Genomic DNA, 11,350 nt, shown 5'->3' on the forward strand with positions numbered 1-11,350 from the left:
TTTAATTGGTAGAAATTCTGAAGATATTGAAAGTTGTAAAACTTTTTTGAAAACTAAGTTTAAGATAAAGGATTTGAGCAAACTTAAGTATTTTATTGGAGAAAATAATTGCTTTATTTTATCTCAAAGAAAATATTGCCTTGATATTATTTCCGAGTTTGGATTGTTGGGAAGCAAACCTGCTATTACTCCCATTGAAACTGGAATTGTTATGTCTACTGTTGATAATTATTCTCCTTCAGACTTTTCATTAAGTGATATAGAGCCCTTGCTTCAGTTACTTGTGAAATTGTTTGGATTTTGAAAGTTATTACAGATTTGAATATTAAAACTGTTTTACCTGCAAAAGTTTTTTGTGATAGTAAATCTGCATTACAAATTGCTAAAAACCCAGTTTTCCATGAAAGAAATAAACACTTTGAAGTAGATTTAGATTTTGTTAGACAAAAAATTACATCTGAAGTTATTGAAACACATCAAATTTCTTCAAATGAAAATATTTCAGATGTATTTACAAAAGGTCTTAATAGTTCACAACATAATGTGTTGTGTAAAAGTCTTACATTAACTGATCCTTACCATGTTTAGATTAAGGGAGGGTATTGAATTGATATTATATAATCTAAACATGGATATTATTTTTTGTTTTGTTATTTATTTCTGGGTTAAATGTAATTGCAGGGGCCTTGGAGTCATTTCTGAAAGTTAAGTTTGGTGGTCATAGTATGAAGAAAGAAACTTTGTTGCTGAACTGAAGAATGATCCTGAGGGGGCTAAAGTGAAAATTTATTTATTATAAATAGTTTTTTAATTTATTTGTTTTTAATTAATCATTCATTCGATCAGATCTTCTTCTGCTTCGTTCATTCTATCTAACCCTAGTTAGGATTTTCATTCAGTAGTACTGTAATTACTGCTACTGTGAGAGAAATCAAGTTCAAATCTGTTGAACTTGATAGTGAGTGACTGTGTAAACAATCTGTTTAGTTACAATCTTTGATTGTAATTAGAGTTTTTTGATTTTATATTTTTAATTTCTGTGATTGGAAGTTTTACTTCCTGTGATTGGAAGATTATTTTTATGTATTTGTTCAAATAGACAGCCCAATAAACATGCTAGCGGGCTTGCTTGTGATCTTTAATGTACGTATCAAAAACGTTGAAACGTATTTGGTTGGGATAAGAACCCAAACGTTTGAGAAATACGGAGCAAGTGTGCTGACAATGACACATCTTAGTTCCCTTTATTTTATTCTTTCATGAATAATAAATGCTCTAATCAGAAGGCTTCATTGACACTTGCTAATAGTTTGTTACGTAAAAATAATTAGCTTAAGTGAACAGTAATTGCTCCAATCAGAAGGCTTGATTGACTCTTGCGGGCAGAAGGCTTGATTGACTCTTGCTAATAGCTTTTTATGTAAATATCACACCTACACAGCAACTTTTTTATTACTTTCATATACTACAAAGTCTCTCGAGTTTAGGTTGTTTTGGATAAACCAAAGTGTTATCTTTCTCTAAAACGAACTTTGTGCCGCTCCTTTTCAAGCTTTAGGATTTTTCTCTAAATCAAACACATATGGAACTCTTTCTTTTTCCACAGAATTTCTACTGCACCAACATCTTCCACAATGGTTCCTTCTTCCTAGGAATCAAATCAAACAGGCAAAATTTCATAAAGTTATTTGAATTGTGATTCTTCAATTGATGATTGTCATGGAAAAGTAGGTTAGCGGCACTAAAAGGCACGACATCTTAATCTCTCCTTAATTTTAACCTAATTTCAACATCTGTGACTTTCATATTTCAAACCCACACGCAATTTCCCATTTTTAGCCATTGATCTTCCTTCAATACCATCTTTTCGAACCCTAAATCTGAGATTACCTGAAGTTCTTTTTCCCTTCTCCAGATTTATTGACTTCACCCCTTACTTTCGCTTTTATATTAATTGTACCCGAAGTCCAAACAAATACTTTAAGTTTTCATTTTAAGTTTAATTTTTTATTTTTACTTGTTGACCTGTTGATGCGCTCCACACTACAAGGAGATACCATGTGTGTAATCTATAACGTGTCAAATAGTGTACCACGTGTCACCATGGCTTGAGAAACAATACTGAAACAAGAGTTACACTATTTAATGTTATGTAACAAAATTTAAAATAATTGAATTTAATTGAAAAACAAGAATTATTAATTATACTTAATAATAGGTTTAGAATGTTTAAAGTACACGTTTGTAAAAGTTAACTAGTATCTATCCCGGAAATAGCAAGGGTCGAGGGGACGCGTCCCCTAACAGTGACGGAACTTGAACATTTTCATTAAGGTTCAAAAACAATGAAAATATATAACACCCCTAATGTAATATCAATGAGATAATTAAACATCCATTTAAGAAAAGAAAACAAGCTAGTCTTAAACAACTAATGAATTCTGAAATATTAGTTGATTGATTGAAATTCTTTTTATCTGCCCAAGAAACTATTTTTACTTGCCGTTAAATTTGTGGAGGATATATGTTATGTTGCTCGACGTTTGTTTATTTGAGAGGGCTAAAAAGATTAAACTACCAACTTAATCTTAAAATATCAATAATTTTTTACCTTTTCCCAAATTATAAGGGTGGCCACAGCCCTCCCAACGCATAACTAATTTCCGCCCATGGTCCCCTTCAGGGTCATGACCTTTCGGTTAATGACCATTCCAGTTAAAATGAAGGGTTAAACCCTTTAATTTATCAACCGAATTATAACTGATTTTCCTTCTAGAAAATTATTCACTTGCTTATCATTCCTAAAACAGAAAAACACATCCTCTTTAATACTGATTTGTGTTGTTTTGCCTGCAATCAAATCACGTTTTTCCTTATCCCAATTAGGATTTTGTAATACTTGGAGCTCGTAGGGTCGAAATAGTTAATCGAGAAATTGCGCACGATTCAAGAATCGATCGGATTCAAAATTTCATACCCTCGTTTTCAAACATATTTGTAACACAGTTTGATCTATTTAATTTAAGGGTTGAGATAAAATAAACCTATTTAAGTCAAATGTAATCATTATCTCGTTTTTTTTAATGTCAGTATCGACATCACTAGAAGAAACTTAACAATTTTCGCGACTATATGTCACTCACAAACGCATTAGGAGGAAACCCAATTCGTAACAATTCTGATAGTAATGTCTAATAAAATGATTACTCAATATTATTCTTTATCTTACTTCATTTTATCACATATTTTATTATTATTATTATTATTATTATTATTATTATTATTATTATTATTATTATTATTATTATTATTATTATTATTATTATTATTATACTTATAATTATTGTTCTTATTATTACTATTATTAATTATTAATTGTTAATATTAATATTAATGTTATTAATATAAATATTATTATTATTATTATTATTATTATTATTATTATTATTATTATTATTATTATTATTATCATTATCATTATTATTATTATCATCATCATCATCATCATCATTCGGATTTTGTTAAAACAACCCCTAGAGCTGTTATTAATGCGTTTTAAACAGTTATACATTACGGTTACTTATTAATTTATTGGTGACGGTTACATCAATGTATAACTGTTTAAAAGGCTGTAACGAGAGCCATAAGAGTTGTTTATATCAAAATCCTTATTATTATTGTTAAATATTAATATTACTATAACTGTTATTATATATTAATATTACGTTTTGTTTTGCATTTATGAGACGTAAAACTTAAACGTGATGTAAACATAAAACATAATGTGTTTTCCTAGTTTTTCCATTAGTAAGAAAATTCACCTGCATTATCTTATTTATTGTGTTTTCATGATTTTTTTATTGCATGGAGTAACTATTTACTTATGCCAAAGTTTCTTGTGTTGATTGTATTGATATTTTTAGCATTACCCTAATTTAATTTTTTATTTTTATTTTTTAGTTAAAGGACTAGTGCACGATCCCTTCAATTTTCTCTCTCTCTCTATCACTTCATCAAGAATCTATCTATCTATATAAAAGAGAGTTCTAAAAATGTGAGTTGTCATTAGTACCTTAATTAATGCATATTATGCCATCTGTATATTCCACATCACAAAAATTATTAATATTAATTAGCCGTGTACTATTTTAATATTATCAAAATTAATGAAACTAATTAAGTAAATAGGATGAAATTATCCCTTTTTAAGCTCGGAAAAGTCAAGAGGTTAAAAGTCACGATCTTCTATCAAATGTAGATATTAACATGATGCAAATAAAAACATAATAGTTGATAATAATTATTAATCTAATAGTAAATCTTAAATAAAATTCTTCATCTAGGGAAGATTAACATCATCGTCATCCGTGGCGGAACTTGAACCCGATCACAAATGAGACGGGTGTAAAAAGTTAATAAATTTTTCATTGATAGCAGAGGTAAACACTAAAAAAACTTTATTTTTTGATAAATATTTTTTCAGTATAAAATTTTTTGTTCCATAAAATTCAGATCAGGGATACCCCTTAGGGTAAGCCTATCTTCCGCCACTCATTGTCATATCACTATCTCTCTTTATAGTGATTTTAGGTAGGGATTCATCTACAAATCGTACATCAATTACAGGTCTACTGGGAAACAATGAAATCATTCCAATGTCTATTCACAATGGTATACAATTTGCTTGTCTTGATTCAATTTATGCAAAACGGTACCAAATCTCTGTTTCTAGGTTAAGTAAGATTGATTACATATTTGTTTTGTTAATACCGGAATTGATTATCAGATTATTGAACATCTAAACCTTTCAAAATCATTTCGATCTAGACATTCGTTCTATTTTGTTTGAGGTGACTTTGACAAAGATGTATCTAATACTTCCTTAGTAAATCATAATCATTCACTATTGCTCCTCATAGAATGAAAAAATCAACATATATATATATATATATATATATATATATATATATATATATATATATATATATATATATATATGTAGTGACCCGAACTTTTCCATGTTTATATATATTAATTGAGATTGATATTTACATGATTAAATGTTTCCAACATGTTAAGCAATCAAACTTGTTAAGACTTGATTAATTGAAATATGTTTCATATAGACAATTGACCACCCAAGTTGACCGGTGATTCACGAACGTTAAAACTTGTAAAAACTATATGATGACATATATATGGATATATATATATAGTTAACATGATACTATGATAAGTAAACATATCATTAAGTATATTAACAATGAACTACATATGTAAAAACAAGACTACTAACTTAATGATTTTTAAACGAAACATATATGTAACGATTATCGTTGTAAAGACATTTAATGTATATATATCATATTAAGAGATATTCATACATGATAATATCATGATAATATAATAATTTAAAATCTCATTTGATATTATAAACATTCGGTTAACAACATTTAACAAGATCGTTAACCTAAAGGTTTCAAAACAACACTTACATGTAACGACTAACGATGACTTAACGACTCAGTTAAAATGTATATACATGTAGTGTTTTAATATGTATCTATACACTTTTGAAAGACTTCAATACACTTATCAAAATACTTCTACTTAAAAAAATGCTTACAATTACATCCTCGTTCAATTTCATCAACAATTCTACTCGTATGCACCCGTATTCGTACTCGTACAATACACAGCTTTTAGATGTATGTACTATTGGTATATACACTCCAATGATCAGCTCTTAGCAGCCCATGTGAGTCACCTAACACATGTGGGAACCATCATTTGGCAACTAGCATGAAATATCTCATAAAATTACAAAAATATGAGTAATCATTCATGACTTATTTACATGAAAACAAAATTACATATCCTTTATATCTAATCCATACACCAACGACCAAAAACACCTACAAACACTTTCATTCTTCAATTTTCTTCATCTAATTGATCTCTCTCAAGTTCTATCTTCAAGTTCTAAGTGTTCTTCATATATTCTACAAGTTCTAGTTACATAAAATCAAGAATACTTTCAAGTTTGCTAGCTCACTTCCAATCTTGTAAGGTGATCATCCAACCTCAAGAAATCTTTGTTTCTTACAGTAGGTTATCATTCTAATACAAGGTAATAATCATATTCAAACTTTGGTTCAATTTCTATAACTATAACAATCTTATTTCAAGTGATGATCTTACTTGAACTTGTTTTCGTGTCATGATTCTGCTTCAAGAACTTCGAGCCATCCAAGGATCCGTTGAAGCTAGATCCATTTTTCTCTTTTCCAGTAGGTTTATCCAAGGAACTTAAGGTAGTAATGATGTTCATAACATCATTCGATTCATACATATAAAGCTATCTTATTCGAAGGTTTAAACTTGTAATCACTAGAACATAGTTTAGTTAATTCTAAACTTGTTCGCAAACAAAAGTCAATCCTTCTAACTTGACTTTTAAAATCAACTAAACACATGTTCTATATCTATATGATATGCTAACTTAATGATTTAAAACCTGGAAACACGAAAAACACCGTAAAACCGGATTTACGCCGTCGTAATAACACCGCGGGCTGTTTTGGGTTAGTTAATTAAAAACTATGATAAACTTTGATTTAAAAGTTGTTATTCTGAGAAAATGATTTTTATTATGAACATGAAACTATATCCAAAAATTATGGTTAAACTCAAAGTGGAAGTATGTTTTCTAAAATGGTCATCTAGACGTCGTTCTTTCGACTGAAATGACTACCTTTACAAAAACGACTTGTAACTTATTTTTACGACTATAAACCTATACTTTTTCTGTTTAGATTCATAAAATAGAGTTCAATATGAAACTATAGCAATTTGATTCACTCAAAACGGATTTAAAATGAAGAAGTTATGGGTAAAACAAGATTGGATAATTTTTCTCATTTTAGCTACGTGAAAATTGGTAACAAATCTATTCCAACCATAACTTAATCAACTTGTATTGTATATTATGTAATCTTGAGATACCATAGACACGTATACAATGTTTCAACCTATCATGTCGACACATCTATATATATTTCGGAACAACCATAGACACTCTATATGTGAATGTTGGAGTTAGCTATACAGGGTTGAGGTTGATTCCAAAATATATATAGTTTGAGTTGTGATCAATACTGAGATACGTATACACTGGGTCGTGGATTGATTCAAGATAATATTTATCGATTTATTTCTGTACATCTAACTGTGGACAACTAGTTGTAGGTTACTAACGAGGACAGCTGACTTAATAAACTTAAAACATCAAAATATATTAAAAGTGTTGTAAATATATTTTGAACATACTTTGATATATATGTATATATTGTTATAGATTCGCGAATCAACCAGTGGCCAAGTCTTACTTCCCGACGAAGTAAAAATCTGTGAAAGTGAGTTATAGTCTCACTTTTAAAATCTAATATTTTTGGGATGAGAATACATGCAGGTTTTATAAATGATTTATAAAATAGACACAAGTACGTGAAACTACATTCTATGGTTGAATTATCAAAATCGAATATGCCCCTTTTTATTAAGTCTGGTAATCTAAGAATTAGGGAACAGACACCCTAATTGACGCGAATCCTAAAGATAGATCTATTGGGCCTAACAAACCCCATCCAAAGTACCGGATGCTTTAGTACTTCGAAATTTATATCATATCCGAAGGGTGTCCCGGAATGATGGGGATATTCTTATATATGCATCTTGTTAATGTCGGTTACCAGGTGTTCACCATATGAATGATTTTTATCTCTATGTATGGGATGTGTATTGAAATATGAAATCTTGTGGTCTATTATTATGATTTGATATATATAGGTTAAACCTATAACTCACCAACATTTTTGTTGACGTTTTAAGCATGTTTATTCTCAGGTGATTATTAAGAGCTTCCGCTGTCGCATACTTAAATAAGGACGAGATTTGGAGTCCATGCTTGTATGATATTGTGTAAAAACTGCATTCAAGAAACTTATTTTGTTGTAACATATTTGTATTGTAAACCATTATGTAATGGTCGTGTGTAAACAAGATATTTTAGATTATCATTATTTGATAATCTACGTAAAGCTTTTTAAACCTTTATTGATGAAATAAAGGTTATGGTTTGTTTTAAAATGAATGCAGTCTTTGAAAAACGACTCATATAGAGGTCAAAACCTCGCAACGAAATCAATTAATATGGAACGTTTTTAATCAGTAAGAACGGGACATTTCAGTTGGTATCCGAGCGTTGGTCTTAGAGAACCAGAATTTTGCATTAGTGTGTCTTATCGAGTTTGTTAGGATGCATTAGTGAGTCTGGACTTCGACCGTGTTTACTTGAAAAATGATTGCTTAACAAATTTTTTTGGAAACTATATATTTTTAACATGTGAATATTATGTGATATATTAATCTCTTAACGCGTTTGATATTATGTGATAGATGTCTACCTCTAGAACAAGTCCCATTGACTCACCTAATAATAATGAAGAGTCAAATGTAAATTGGAATGATTCGTGGACTGATTCACAAGTTCCCGAAGAGGAACCGGAAGAAGAGTCGGAACCGGAAGAAGAATCGGAACCGGATGAAGAAATAGAACCGGTGGGGGAAATAATAAAATGGTTAAGTAAAAGAAAATCCCCAACCAACCGACCAAGGTTAATTATGGTCAATGGTGTTTCCGCCAAGGAAGCAAAATATTGGGAGGATTACCAATTCTCCGATGAATCGGATTCCGACGAGAATTCCGATGATGTTATAGAAATTACCCCAACTAAATTTAAAAAGGCAAAAGAAAATAATAAGGGAAATGGCATAAAAATAGAGAAACCTAATTCCAACCCCGATGAACTTTATATGTATCGTCAACCCCCGAAGTCCTTAAGTTGTAACAATGACCCGGGAACCTCTAAACCACCAGGTTTTTCTAAACCAATGTGGAAAACGACGGCTCGTATTAGGGGAACATCATATATCCCTAGAACTTGGCAAAACGAACCAAAACCGAAGAAGAAGAAACAAGCGAGTCGGAATAAGATAGTTGTATTCGTGTGGTGTAATATATGTAATATAGTGTGCTTATGCTTTATGATATATGTAAAAATTGCTTGTATTAATAAGTATTTTTTTTATGAATCTAACTCTTGTCTATTTTACAGTATAAAAACACAAAATGGATAGACAACCCAATATTTTAAGAGACCTACCTGGAGACATGATTGATGAAATCTTGTCTAGAGTCGGTCAGAATTCTTCGGCACAACTATTTAAGGCGAGATCAGTTTGTAAGACATTCGAAGAACATTCCAAGAATGCCTTGGTTTATAAAAGGCTTTCGTTCGAAAGATGGGGGATATCACATTGGGAAATCCATAAGTTACGATGTGTTTACTTTGACGCATATATTGCGGGGAACCCAAATGCTATTTTACGCAATGGGTTAAGAAATTATTTTGAATCAATATATCCGAATATTGGACTTCGTGATTTAGAAAAAGCGGCTAACATGCAACATAAAGAAGCATGTTATGCTTACGGATTAGTAATGTTCGCTTCTCACCAAAGTGAGAACAAGAACATCGGTCTACAACTATTAAACAAAACGTTCCCACAAGTGACGGAGTCGGTAATTGGGGTAAGAAATGAGGTTTTTAGATTGTTACTGGACTGTTGGACATTACGTAACCCTCGTCCCTTTGACGACGTTACAACACGCTGTCTTATCAACGGCCATAACGGTTATGTTCCACAAGACCAAGGATGGGAAGTAATCCTAGTAAAACCAGAATGCATGACTTGTTTCTGGACGTATGAATTACGTGTCTTTATTGCCTTTGCTGAACGACTTGTGTACTAGCTAGAATTATCTTCACAACCATCTTGTATCAAATTTATTGTGTGCTATATTTCATGCTATATGTAAAATAAGCGGTATTGTAAGTTTGTAAAATATTGTGTAAAAGTTTGAACGCGAAATATTATTATAATCAGTTTTTCATATAGAATTGTAGTAGTTGAATTGTATATTAGCTACTGAGTATGAACTTAACGGGTAGGTACTACCCGAATTTAAACTTATAAAACGCTAATATGAAGAAAAAGCTTTTATAAATGAGTTCATATTATGCTACGAAATACTATTAACTACTCTTAATATTCTGTATGATTAACTTGTTCCATTTGACTATTTTGAAGGAAATGGCACCGACTACTCGACACACCGTGAATATGAATGAAGAGGAATTCCGTACTTTTCTAGCTTCAAACATAGCCGCAGTACAGGCTGCGCTACATACCAACAATAACCTTAGATCTAGCAGTACAGGAAATCGTGTAGGATGCACCTACAAAGAATTCACTGCCTGCAAACCTTTGGAATTTGATGGAACCGAAGGACCGATCGGACTGAAACGGTGGACCGAGAAGGTCGAATCGGTGTTTGCCATAAGTAAGTGTACTGAAGAGGACAAAGTGAAGTACGCTACGCATACCTTCACAGGTTCTGCGTTAACATGGTGGAATACCTATCTAGAGCAAGTGGGACAAGACGATGCGTACGCACTACCGTGGTCAGCATTCAAGCACTTGATGAACGAGAAGTACCGTCCCAGAACCGAGGTCAATAAGCTCAAGACAGAACTTAGAGGGTTACGAACCCAAGGATTTGATATTACCAAGTACGAAAGACGATTCACAGAATTGTGCCTATTGTGTCCGGGAGCATTCGAAGATGAGGAAGAGAAGATCGACGCGTTTGTGAAAGGATTACCGGAAAGAATCCAAGAAGATATAAGTTTACACGAGCCCGCCTCCATACAACAGGCATGTAGAATGGCTCACAAACTAGTGAACCAGATTGAAGAAAGAATTAAAGAACAGACTGCTGAAGAGGCCAATGTGAAGCAAGTCAAAAGAAAGTGGGAGGAAAATGGTGATAAGAATCACCAATACAACAACAACAGCAATTACAACAATAATCGCAACAATTATCCCAACAATCGCAACATCAATCGCAACTACAACAAACGGCCCAACAACAACAACAACAACAACAACAACAACAACTACAACAATCATCCCAACAACAATAATAACCGCAACAACAACAACAACAATCAGAAACAGCTATGCCAAAGGTGTGAAAAGTATCACTCGGGGTTCTGCACCAAATTTTACAACAAGTGTAAAAGAAATGGTCATAGCGCGGCGAAGTGTGAGGTCTACGGACAAGGGGTTAATAGAACGAAAGGAACAAATGGTGTCGGAACGAGTAATGGCAGAGCAAGTAGTGTCGGAGCAAGTTATGCCAATGTAGTTTGTTATAAATGTGGAA

The sequence above is a fragment of the Rutidosis leptorrhynchoides genome, chromosome 5 (genome assembly GCF_046630445.1).
Source record: "Rutidosis leptorrhynchoides isolate AG116_Rl617_1_P2 chromosome 5, CSIRO_AGI_Rlap_v1, whole genome shotgun sequence".
Taxonomy (NCBI): domain Eukaryota; kingdom Viridiplantae; phylum Streptophyta; class Magnoliopsida; order Asterales; family Asteraceae; genus Rutidosis; species Rutidosis leptorrhynchoides.